Here is a 14121-nt window from a genome sequence, read left to right as displayed (position 1 = left end):
GGGAGGAGCCGGGGTAATGGCTCCAGCTGGTGCTGACAGATTTTTGGGTTGGGGGAAATTGGGCGTGTTGGCTGGAACCCATGAAGAGGCTGAAACAAGCTGATGGCTCGGCAATGATCACACTGAGAACTTGTGCCGCTCAACCTCAGAGGGGGAATTTGGAAAATGCCAGACACAACAGCTTCCAAGTTGTAAACACAGGACTGAAAATCTCAGATTGATGACTCTTAAGAAACCTAAACATTACTTGTGTGAGAACGGCTATCATTTACAGTTTATAGACTTTTGATCCTAAATGATTAAAACAGTATAATGTGAATTTGAAACAATGATATAAAATTAAACATTTTTTCCCCCTTGGGATTAAAAGAGCACGTTTAGAATTGTTATAGTTGAAACAACCAATATCTAAACTATTACTGTTCATTTGATATTTAAAGGTAGGGTTTGCAGGAATTTTCTGTACTTAGAACACAACATTCAAACGGGGATCCTTTAGATTTATCTGCACTCTCGCAGCCATCAACATCCCAGATTCAACCAAAACATCAACGTGCAGGCAGAGGAGGGGGTTGAGACGACACAGACACACGTGTAAAGAAGCCTGTAGTGGAAGGTTGAGCAGGAAAAGTTTAAATTTGATGTTTTTTTTTTTTTTTTTTTAGGGAAATCTTGCAAACCCTACCTTTAACTACTTCAACAGGTTTTATAATGTCATTAGTGAAAAAAATGGAGATAATAGAAAACATACAAACAGCTTTCTGATTCAGTTTAAGCAAATGTGGCAGATCTTGATCCAGACAGTAATGTGAAATTCGATTTCAGAAAAAAACAAAAACAAAAGACAACGCAGTGAATGAATCCTGAGGCAGCAGAAAACTTCTAATGAGAAGTTTCTTAGGTTCTGCAAAACTCTATAATTTATTTGTAAATTATAAAAGCCGACATAAATTCTATTAATGATAAAAAAAAACATCGTCCCTCATTGTTGAAATCGGTCTTTTCTTGTTAAGTTGAGGTTTTTGACAAAGTTCTTTAATGTTTTAGTTGTTTTATTCTGGGTTACTTTTCCTAAAGAAACTCAGTTCAGGTTTGTTTTGGTGGCACTCCCTTGACTTATTTTACTAGAAGAAAAGCACGCCTGCTTAATGCTTCAAGACATCTATCGAACCACAACGATGTAAACTGATAGAGCTTTAAAGATTGAACAGCACCCATAGAATGCAAACCAGCAGGCAGAAAGCCAGGTGTTGTCTTTAAGAAATAAGAAAACACCTGCTATTATGGCTTTGTTATGATATATCAAAGTATATTTAGATTATATTATTATTAAACTTGATGATAAGGGTTTTTGTTGTACTGAAAAATAAACGTTTGCTGTCCTTTTGGGGATCAGTTGGTTTAAAATTATCATTTTTACAGTGTAGTAGGCTGCTAATATTATATTTATTGATTTTTGCAGAGTAACAGACCTTTTTTTTTGTTTGTTTTTAACATATATTGGTTATATCAACTGGCCTCCTCTTCCCAAGGGTTTGCTTTATTAACAGATTGTGTAGAGATACTGTTCAAAAACAGTTTGGTGTAGAGATGTGTATTTGTGTTTTTTCTAAGGGATGTCTTTGTATTCATATGTGGATGAACCTGTGTTGCTCAAAGGGGAAACTCTCCGTTGGGGGCTCAGGAACTAAAATGGATATTTTACATTTTTTGGGGGAGGATGGCATTAAAATACAAGTTGTAGACAGCCAACTGAATAAATCCAGACAAATAACTTTGATGCAACATCTGCATACACTGCACCTTTTTAATGTCCTCTCCCATCTGTTGTATTGCTGCGTCCTGCACAAAGTTGAAGTTTCTCATAGTTGGATTTATTATTATTCCTGAAGATATTACCTTAACTTTTTTTGTCCTTTCTGACATTAATTCTTTTCAAAATGTTTTTCCTCTGAATAATTTTGGGAAGGAAACATCTACATTTGTAATTTATTAGACTTTTGTAATTCTATCACTCTTATGTCCCCTTTATGTGCTTTCTCCTAAGTAGCTTAATTTTTATTTTTTAAATCCCAGTAATCTGCTACACTTTGACTCTAACTCTTTGTATGTGTCTTGTTTGGATCCCTCAGAGGGACCGAATATTTTGTTTATTTCAGAAACAGAACTCCATATTTATGTATAATTTTGTGCACTTTGTTTTCTCCAACCATAAATATCCAAGAACCTAAAGACATGTTTGAAATCTATGGAAGGAATTCTGTTTCCATCTCCTCTTTCACTCATTTTATATAATCTTAATACCGTTGGTTCCCTGAGGAGGGAACTAAGGTCTGTGTGAGCGTGTGATGTTTAAATCTCAGAGTGATGCATAAACAGAGCAGCGTTTTTGAAAAGAACAGTGTTTCTGCAGGAGATGACAACTCAGCGAGCACATGTTCAGGAGCTGTCAATCTGAAGAATGACAGCACTGATGTCTGGCACTGCAGTATCCATGCAGCGAAGAATTAGCATAATAGAGAGTTATGGAAAAGAAATGACACTGAGGGTGGAACAATGAGCATTGAGAAGGCTGTGTGACTGTCAAATAAACAAAGTAACAATGAACTCAGTTTCAACCAGTATGTCAGCACACAATCAGCAGGGCTGTATGTGAGTGTGTGTGTATGGGGGGGAGTCCCTGCGGGGGGGCTGCAGTTTGATTGAAACCTGGAGCTGTGCAAGAAGACAGTGAGTAAATCCTGCCTCCATGACTGCATAAATCCTGATTATTCACCTTGAAGCCTGCACACTTCAAAAATCACCAGAAGATTATGAATATAAATTCAACTTTAAAGTTGTCTTCTCTTCTGGAATGATTTGATTGGATACAAAGGTAACGCAAATCAATCATCACAGTTCAACATTTAAAAAAAACTGAACAAAAGCGGTGCTAAATATTTGAAGGGCACAGAGACATTTCTGGAACATAAAGCCTGAGAGAGATTAAACAATGTACACATATGAAATTTCTCCATGGCTTTATGTGTTTTTCTGTTGTCTTCAGAAATGTGTCAGTGTTGAAGTTGGGTCACCAATCCTTGAGTCTGATTCAAGTCTCAAGTTGAGTGTGAGTAGGAACTAATTAACCAAAAATCAGAGTCAATTCTGAGTCAGTAAGGCAATAAAGGCGTGCATCATTACCTAATCTTAACTCAAAGGAAGATGGGTTAGGTCAAGCTTCTTCATTATTTTCTACAATACTCCACTTCAGAATCAAATGAGTGGCATCACAGAGGCGACACCTATGTATTATACTGTCTATGATCTAGACATGCACCATAGTTCTTTTAATGGGGAGTAACACTTGTAGATTCTGCAGCACAGGAATTCGTTGGTGTCTTATGAACCCCGCAATACAGGCACCTATTAACCCATTTATCATAATCTTTACTGGCCTATCATCCCAAACTCAGTCATTGACTTTCTATCTGCTTAGATTACCATAAGCCTTTTAACAGTTAATTGACATTCCCAGCAGTTTTACGGGGCCAAGTCTGTTAAAGTTTGAGCTCTTTCCTGTCTTCTTTTTGATGGTCCTTTGACATATTACATATGTTTTGCTGTTCTTTCCCGCATTTACTGTCAGATCTAAAGCAAAACCACTAATTTATACCTCTTTATACATCTGGCAGAAACTGTTGAACAGAACAGCAGGTAGGAACAGAAAAGTGAATTTACGTAGCTACCAGCTGCTTGGAAATGAAGAAATTATTAGGGTGGTATTGTAAAACAATGGAACAGTCTTTCTCAAAACATAAGTCACAAATGTACTCTTTATGGTATAAAGCATGATATAGAAAATGCCTCCACCCGAGTCCAGGTGTGAAATACTTGTGCTTGATTCCAACAGGAGTCTGGGAAATTAGGATTCAAGTCCTGTACTTGAGACTACAACAATGAAATGTATCCACAAAGACTCAAAGATTAACATACTTGTGGTGATCAGGGGGTGCAGGAAATTGAACAAACTTTGACCATACCTCAGTTTTATTTCTGAAAACAGCAAATTATGTTATCACTAGTTCTGACCAGGGAAGGGTACCTTTAACCCAATGGTACCAGTTTTCGGTACTTTTGTGTGTGTTTATGTGTTAATAACTATTGATCTCTTGAAGAATAAAATCTCAATGTTTTTCAATCTAACATATTCATTTCTCATTATATAAACGTGCAATGTTGTGTTCATGCCCAGTATGGAAAATGGTCCACTTCCATTCTTTCTCAGCCAAAATGATGCATTTAGGTACCCAAACATAGTGCTGTTTTATTTTACGTGAACTGGTACTCTACAGATGGAATTAAGTTGGTACCTATAAAAGTACCTGATGTGGTGCACAGCCATAATTCTGACATAGTTTGCAGAATGACTCTGGTGTAACCCAGGTAAAAAATCTAGTTTCATATGTATGAATGCCATATTTATGTATTTATTACCTTTGTATATGAAAGTTAGATGCTATAAAAGCCTCTTAATTACATACATCAATTTCTGCAGCTGCATTTAGTCTTCTTTATAGCATAGCATTTGCTACTTATTAATAACTCATTAGTGAGAGCTAATAAGCCTGGAGTACACGTTACAGTAACTACCAAGTTATGCAAACGCAATCTTTTGCTAGTCACATAAAAAAGTTTACTACTTATGTTGGAAGGTTGTTAGAGGTGCTAGCAAGTAACTTATCAGCTAAAGTACATCCTCGTCTGCTCGTCTCTTTGTTGAGAAATGAGAGTAAGTACCAAAGCAAGGCTATCAGCTTCTGAAAACTGGATCATTCTGAGCTCTGCTGCTAATAAAACTTTCTTTTTTTTTTTTTTTTTTAATTAAGCTTGATCAGATACAGGTCTTAGGAATACAGTATGATTTAAAGAACCTATCAATGATCTGCAGCTACTCAGTCCGGAGCATGTAAGCAAAATGTTTGATGATGTAATGTCCTTGAGCTTAAGGATTACAGTCACAGGCTGAGGAGGTGTTTGTTCAATCTCCTCTTAAAGGCGTGAATACCCCTTGGTTTTAGTTTAGCATTATTGTATTTTATTGATGTCATTATTTATTTGGAAAGGAAAGACACACACACACACACACACACACACACACACACACACACACACACACACACACACACACACACACACACACACACACACACACACACACACACACACACACACACACACACTTACCTACTTACTACTGTCTGTAGTAACCAACCCTCAACCCTCTTCTTCTAACTGTGTTCTATGTAATTGAGTGCTCAGAAACTGGTGTACAGTTATTCTATAAAAGTCTTTAAATGGAACACTGGCTGGGTGTGATCTTAAATAAACTCATTACTGCGAGCAATTACTATTTAATGACATATTTTGGTCCATCTGCTGTATGTGTGTGAGTGTATTGATCAGAGCTGCTTTTAATCCATACAGGTTTAATTATTTTCATCTTTCCTCTGTATTGATGAAAACATCATCCTCAAAGAAGTCATTGCTACAAAGAATTACAACTACTGGTTCATGCTGTTTTATATTTAGCAATGTTCACACAGACAAAAGACGTGCCTGCAACTATCTAACGGTTATTATTTTCTATTAAAATTTCTCACACCTGTGTTATTACAGTTTAAAGAAGCATCTCTTTACTTCTAATCCTGAACAGTGACTAGCAAAGTCTTCATCCAATTACTTCTTTGTTCATCGCACGTCTTCAGTGAAAGTAGGTAATTGGTTTTGTCTCATCGTGGCATTGACTATGTATGGATTCAGAGGAAACATTAAACCTCCATGAGTCTAGGATCAAAAGAGCTCCTTTCCTCCTCAGACGGGAGGCAGCATGACACTTTCTGACTCCATTTCTCAAACACAGCGTCCTGCTGGGAGGCTCTTATCGCCCTGCCTCAGATGTCTGTCGCCATCTGCTGTGAGTGCAGGTAACATCCTCTCCGCGGGAGGGCTGCAGACTTTGGGAATTGGCTCCCAGGGAGCTCTCCTCCATCGGGAATACTGATGTCAGGAGCTGAGAGAAAGAGGTAGATTCAAAAATCACTGCAGTGGTTGAGTTCACCTCAACTCCCCCTGCTTTTAAGGGCATGTTTTCTGTCACTGTCATTAACTTTGTAAAATATAGAGTTGGCAAACTACTTTTAAAAGTGCCCTGACTGATTTTACTTGATAAGAGAAACAAGAGGGACTACAAAACTTTGACATTTTCAATGTACAGCTTTTCAGGCTGATGAAGAAAATGAGATGTCCCTTCAGGGACATTGAGATGAGTTTCACTGTCACTGTGGAGAAAGCAGGCTTCTTTTCAACAGGCTGTCCTAGATATTTACACCTAAAGACTCCACCTTTTGAATCAACATGACCCTCTCTTAGACATATTTCAGAATAAAGCTGCGCGTGCTAATAATGTGCTCTGAAACATTGCTCCTGTTGAGTTCCAGTCCGCGTCTGCAGCTCCTGCAGGGTCAGTATCCTTTTATCTCCCATCTGCACTTCACCCGCTCTCCACAGGATGGCGTTGCTGTGCTACAACACAGGCCAGCTGACCAACCAGAGAGCCGGTAGCCCTGCAGTCACTCAGCAGCTTGGCCAATTGAATCGCAGGGGCCACATCAGCACTCAGGAAGCAGCTACCTAAACTGGCTGGCAGATAGTCATCTCTTGCTCTGCTCCAGACCCCCTCCCCTCCAGGCACACACACACACTCGCACACACACGTTAACAAACAGCCCTGCCTCTACCAACTCTCATAGTTCTCTGTTTAAACTCAATACTGTAAGCAGCTGCATTGTTTTCATCCTTTCTCTGTGTGCTAGTGGGGGGCTCAAAGGTTTGTTTGACCAGCTAAGCGTCCTGAGTGTCAAGGACTGTGATGTATTTATAACCCTTCAAATGACTTCCAAGACATGAGCACACACTCCTGAGGTTGCCATACTAGGTCTGAGTTATGAGACACGAGGGAACCAGACCCAGACACACACACTCAGCTCCTTCTTCTTCCTGCCCCCCGCACCCTGAGCAGTTAGAGAAGATGTGCTGATACAAGGAGGAGGTGGAGCAACCGGGCTCACCGACAACAAAGCTTCTCTCTGTCTTTTTGCTGCAGCACATGCACACCAATGATCCTTGTTATCCATGGAGCTCTGTTTGTTGTATGTGAGCTGGTGAGGGAGGGGATGTGTGTTTGTACTTTGCATTTAAATGATACCCGAGATTATGCATCTTTATGCACAGTACGCTGGTGAATTTGTAATGCGAAATCACAACGTGGCCCCTTTTCATTTGATCAATTTTCTCGTCTGTGGGAAATGCTGCTCCTTTTCTTTAGGAGCAGTTCCAAAAAATTCAAATGGGGATGTGCCAGACGGGGCGGTTTTCTTTGAAGAAGAGGTACACATTTGTTGAACAAGTTTAGAAAAAGACTTGAATTGCAGTCTTGGTGAAAAATACACCATACATGGGTCACAGTGACATCTATTTTAGGGAAAGTACAGCCTTTATAAATTAACAACATGGAATAATAACTGATGTCAATTGGGGACAAAGAAGAACTGATTTAACTTCTTTAATGAGGTAATAGTAAAAGAGCTCAGGCTCTGAAATAGGAGGTTTGTACCCAGCTGTCACTGTGAAAAGCTAACTCAACCTCTTCAATCATTGTTACAACAGTATAGAGAAGGAGCAAAGATAATAAGAACACTCTGAAAAGTAACCCACAATAACTTTGCAGCAGGGCTGTAAGTTGGTGCATTAGTTATCACTGCTGCAGCATCAATGTCCCCAGTTTATGTTGAGTTTGCATGTTTTCCCTGTACATACCCGGGCTGCAGGCACTTTGACTTCCTCCTACAGTCCAAAGACATGCTTGTTAGGTTAGTTTGTCACACTAACATTTTAAATGTGTGTGTATGTTTGCTTGTTTGAGTCTCTGCTGGTGTACAATCGCCACTCTCTTTTGTCTCTGGCAGAACGTCAGAGATTTACCATACCATACCATACCAGCTTTATTTATAGAGCACTTTTAAAAACAACCACAGCTGTAGACAAAGTGCTGTACAGATAGATCAAATGAAATGATAAAAACAGATAAGTAAAAACATACAAATAAAAGAAAATGGCTAAAATACACCCAATGCGTATGCAAAGTGTTTCCGTTCCGTTATGGCAAACGGATTAAAATGGTTTCATTCAAGTCAATGTGTCAACTTATACTGGATCTGTTCTGTTGCAGTCTGTCTGCGTGGTTGGTCCATCTTGTTGCAGGTAATACGTAGCCATCCTATTTTTTTACAGACATGGAGTCATGACTTATAAATGACCTAAACTACCTAAAAACACCAAGTGACTTTCAAAATAAAACAAACCGAGTCAAAATCGGTTTGTTTTTTAGCTTGACTATAGCAATAAACGGACATAAGGAGGGGAGCCAGACCAGGAGTCAACAGGTTTGAGGTTTCACAGCCCAACATGAATGGTCCTCAGTCTGTGACTCCAGCTGCCTGTAAGTCATGCAGCTTGTTGGGCTGAACACGCAGCCGGTGTAAGTTGACAAACCCAGTTTAGACGCAGTGCAACTTTGTTGCACTGCAGACTCATCTAGTGTATTTCAGGGGTTAGGCATCATGAGTTTTTGTTTCAGCTGTGTTTTTTTTAAAAGTGCTTTAAATATAAAGCTGAGTTGAATTGAGTTGAGTGTGTTCCCTGGACTCAATTTAAGAATTCTAAAAGTGCATGGTACAAAGTGAAATTATGGCACAACAGACTTATGACAAACGGACTTATGTCAAAAAGATTAGATTTCTGTTGGCTTCAGGCACAAACACTTCCTGCTTTCTCAACATGGCAGCACATCACCTCAATGCAGGGGTCCCAAACTCTTATTACTTCTCAACATGAATCATTTAACAGTCATATTTGGCTTTTCTTTGCTTAATGCTCGATGCCAGACGCCTCAGACAGCCGGACCACATTTGTTCTGAGGCAGTTGGGAGTTATAACCCTTAGTATATATGACTAAAGATGGACATCACTGAGTCTGGACCTATTCTTTGATTTGCCTTCTTTCTTGCCCCCTGGACTACATTTTGTTGCATTAACAGCTCCTTCTTCAGCCATGCAGCTTGTTGTGCCTGCTCATCTCCCTGGTACTTTGCAAACTGCTCCATGTTTAGTTCAATGATGCCATGTGAGGTAATACTCCTTCAACTCCTCAAAAATAATCACTCTGAAACAGTCTGTGCCTGACATCAACCTTTCTTTTTGCTGGCCCTTTAAAGAGACATCTTACATTAGCAGTATTAAAGTAAGATGTTTACTGTTTTGAGGACATCAGCAGCATTCTGAATGTTTTGTTTTGTTTTGTTTTGTTTTTCTACTTGGTTTTATGTGGTGATTACTCTGAGTTAAGGGTCAATGCAAAAATTAAGTATTTCTTTCCCCGTCAACAAACACTGGAACAGACCATGAGTGCAGGGGGACAGATTTCACTATAAATTGACATTAACGGAGAACTGCTAACAACGGCAGTTCTCCTACAGTCTGCTTGAGGCTGGCTCCTGAAACACCAAAAACCACAAACACCAAGTCAAATGAGCAGATTGTTACAGCAAAAATGAACATATTCCAACTTGGTTCAAAAAACAGCTTGAGTCTGAGTACATTATTTTTTAATTGGCACACACAAGGATGTTAAACTGAAGATTTTTGCCCATATAAGGGCATGGCTGTTTGGACTGACAGGAGGGCCCCAGCTGTCTGCAAAGAGGCTTGATGCACCTCATCCTCACTCAAACAAAGCTAGGTTGAGTTCAACATAAACTATGTGGCTGACAGTGGGCTTTAAAACTCTGCTTTTCAAAACAGATGGGTGATGTCACAGATACTTCATCCATATATCACACAGCCTATGGTTGAGGTTAACAATGAACCTTGCACTGCAAGCCAAGGCACTCTCTGCTGGATGACAAATAGGGTCCTGTCAAGCTGTGACTTGGTCTAGGAATAATCTAAACTAGTATACTTGGGACGGGCCTCACCCTCCGTTTGACAGCTTGAATGGTAAAGATAATGGGCACGGAGCTGAAATGTTGCGCCCATCATAAAGATTGTGAATATCTTTTAATATGATGTCCAATTTTACTCATATCTCTGAGAGTTTTTAGTCTTGGTCACAGGTGTCACAACACACCAGACTCTCGTGTTTCAGCTCCTCTGCTCTGCAACATTTTACCATGTTATGTCTGTCAGGCCTGATGCGCACTGCTGGATGTTTGAAGCAGTTATCATCCCAGAGCTTGATTCACCCATCCATTTAAAAATCCATTTAGGGTGAAAAAGCTCTTAATGCTCCTGAAATCTGTGTGGAATTATTCAAAATTAGATCTAAAAAAGTAAAGTCTTGCTTAAAAATCTAAGTGAAAAGTTCCGATGCCTGAGAAGTTTGCACTTTTAAACTCTGGTTATTCATCCATGAAAATAAGAGGCAAACCAGCTAACACTCTGAACCCCTCAATGGTGGTTCGATTTCAAGCACTGTTCTGAGCTTTACCACAACACAACCATGAGCGGCCATTTAAAAAAAGAAACACATAAAGCAAAACACTTCAGACGCACTTACCAACATGATCAGACAGTCAATGCCAACACACTCAAAGCTCTGCCCCTTCAACATACGAAGAGCTGAGATTTATTTAAACATGAGTCCTTTGAAACTCAATACTGTTTTCTCACTCTTCTCTTTCTCTCCAGAAATGTAATTCAAAGAAGAACGTAGCTGCAGGACATTTGCACACAGTCTTCTCTTGTGTGTCACGATGTACAGTGGTCTTTATATATGAGAGAGACTTGATAAATGACAGAGCGGCACAATCTAATTTAGCATGAACGCATCATATCTTATTGTGTGAACACAATGTTTATGAGGCGCTTTGATTGATGAGAAGATCCACGCAGGAGTGACAGTAGAATAACATTATTCACCTTAGCTTTGTCATCCTCAGGCTCCACTGCACGTTGACTTATCTCCCCTATCATTAGTCAAATATGAATTGTGGCGATTCCTTACATGAAAACAATCTACACGCTCTGAAAAGAGATGAATAATGTGAGAGTGGTGAGGAAGAATATCCTGTGGCCTACTTAGGGTGAAATTTTCTTCCTTCCATTACTTTGTACTTTAAGTCAAATATAAGTAGTGCTGAAAAATTCTGCTGAAAATATGAAAAAGCCTGTGACTGTAGCAGCACGTTGGGTAAAAATTCACCCAAAGTGGGAGCGGCGGATGGAGGGTTTGGGGGGAAAAGGAGGTATGAGAGCCTTCTCTGCATGTCAGGCCTCACTCTAATTATGGCTGCCTTAATTAGTGTATCTCCACGCCGACTCGCTTGGAAGGATGCCACTTAGCTCAGCCTTTTCTTTCTCCCCCATATCCCTTTCCCAAATCTCAGCTGAGCTCCTTACCCCTTCGCTCCCCCCCTCTCTTTACTCCCCATCCCATCCTATCCTTCTCCTTCTTTCCCATTCCTGTCCGCATGTTTGACAGCTCATAAGGCAAAGCAGCATATCAAAGCAGACTGAGCCTTCGTAGCCCTTAACCAAGCATCTTTTGCTTCAAATTGCCTCCTGAAGAGAAGGAGAACAAGATAAGGTGGTAGAAAGAGAGAGGAGAAGGAGGGTGAAATAAGCATGAGATGCAAAGTAAAGGAGTGAGCAGGGAGCAAAAGTTGAAATGTACAACGAAGGCAGTTACCTTTTATTTCTCTGTGGTGGGGGTTAAAAACCTCAGAGAATCAAGGTGTGGGACTCAGCGTTGCCTCCCCTTCCTCCTTCCTCAATCATCCAGAAACATTAACTCCCATTTCAGCAACAAGATCAGGGAGTAGACACATGTCATTGCTCAGAACTCAAGTCCCCAGTCGGTATTTACTGAAGCACAACCTTCAGCACACACACGCACACACACACACACTCACAACCAAGAGCGCCATCATTACCAACCCTGAAAACTAAGCCCCCAACTTCTAAATTCAAATTCTTGTCGTGGCTGCTATTCAGGCTGTGCGGCTCTGCAAGATGCTGCATAAATTAAGTTGCTGGAAGAAGCAAAGACGTAGAACGAGCACCGTCTGCCTCTGCCGGCTCATATTAACTCCCGGGGCCGTGATGGCAGAGAAGAAATCTCCATCAAGACCAAGGCCACATCGTCTGCTCTCTGGGTCTCTATTAAGGTCGTTTGAGTGTCTCCACTCTCCAGCAGGTCTGCAAAACTTTGTTTGCCACCAGTTTTAGTGGGCTTTATCCAGAACCACGGGGAGGCAGCTTAAACGAGGTGTCGGTGCATTGCTGACTGGTATTAATATTTTTTTGTGTACATTTGAATTCCTGTTGGTTTGTGCCTCATTATATTTAATTTGAAACTGAGAGGAGGCAAAGGTTGTATGAGGGGAAGAGGGAAGTGTGGTGTTTGGCTGCCCCCCTGATGTCAAATTCAGCCTCAGTGATTGCAGCGCTGACCCCTCTGTCTCACCCTTAGACTCGTCCCACTGCTCTGCACAGAGAAACACTTCGAGGCTGAGATTGTCTCCATTTTCCTGCTGCCCTGCAACCTGTTATTTTCTGCAGCTGCTGGCTCACATAGTCTGAATGAGCAAGTAAATAAAAAGCAGTGGTTGTGGTCCTGATCACAGCAAAAAGTATGGAATGGTAAGAAGAGGGGTGGGGGGTCTCAGAGAGGGAGGTAAACGGAGGGGGCTGACAGGATGTGAGCTATTTCAAACACAGTGCTTTCAGGCCAACTGTGGCCTTATTGTTCCTCTACAGCCGGTAATGACTTCACCACGGCTTCCTGTTACATGATGATGACTGTTTGGACTCTAAAAATGATGCAGCGAGGGGCTCTTGTTGAATGGGTAGATGGATGACTGTGATAAAGCCCCTTTGACTCAAATATTAGACTCCTGAATGTGTTCAGGGCTCCCTGGGGAGACATGAAGCTGTCTCATACAATAAACACACTTTATCCAGCAGGTATTTTTCTGAGAAATTCACAGGGAGCAAGTTCTGATGACATTTGCTTTGAGTTTTGCTGTTTTATTGAGTCATTCAGTGACCAATGAGAGCATTTTTTTGGTTGTTTTTACCTCCGCCAAGGAGGTTATGTTTTTGGGAGAGTTTGTTCGTTTGTCTGTGAACAATATAACTGTAAAAGAAACAAACAGATCTTGATGAAATTTTCAGGAAATGTTCAAATTGGGATAAGGAAAAAGTGATTACATTTTGGAGGTGATCTGGATCACTGTCTGGATCCAGGTTTTTTTTAAAGGATTCTTTATCATTGTGAGATAGGGCTGTTTTCACCATATGTGTATATACCTCCACTATAAATGGTCAAATTGCTTTGCAAAACACTATAAAACAAGGTCACGATAATTTCTGACAGATGTAAAAGTACCATCCAGATCCTGGAAATATTCTGGATACTAAGATCCGGAATATGAAATATGTACTGGGCCATCATAATTTTCAACATTGTCAGGTAATAAATTATCGTACAAACCTGAAACCTGCAACTAACACCAAATTGTAGCAGATAGTCTGCTGAAAAACTAAAACATTAAAGTAGGACTAAAGTGTTGCATGAGAATCACAATATGCCTGGCGTAGGTCTGCGCTCTCTGAGTGCTTTTCTAGTTTGCATCTCTATTCAGGGTAACCTGCTACAAATGCTTGAATGATAATATATAATAAAAATATTAAAAAACACATGCACAAATATGCTGCAAATCAACGATCCTTGCAAAGTCAAAAACAGTGTGTCATCCATAAGGCCCAGGGGAAGAGTTAAATGAGGAAAGAAGTGTTAACATTTATAGAAGTCCTGCTCACTATGTCTTGTGTCAACTTTTATAATAGATTTAGTTTGAATCGTAGGGGGATGTTTTAGCCCAACTCTGTAGAAGGTGCTTCCATTTCTTGTATGGTCTTTCTTTTGAGAAAAAACAGTTTATTTTACCAAATCTGTGGCTATTTTTCCATCCACATCTAGTATTGCAGCTGTAGTAACCTATGGATTTTTTTTGTTTGGTT

The sequence above is a fragment of the Halichoeres trimaculatus genome, unplaced genomic scaffold (assembly GCF_033239565.1).
Source record: "Halichoeres trimaculatus isolate MK-OKI-2021-1 unplaced genomic scaffold, fHalTri1.1 fHalTri1_scaffold_5, whole genome shotgun sequence".
Lineage (NCBI taxonomy): Eukaryota > Metazoa > Chordata > Actinopteri > Labriformes > Labridae > Halichoeres > Halichoeres trimaculatus.
Note: the sequence above shows the minus strand (reverse complement) of the source record.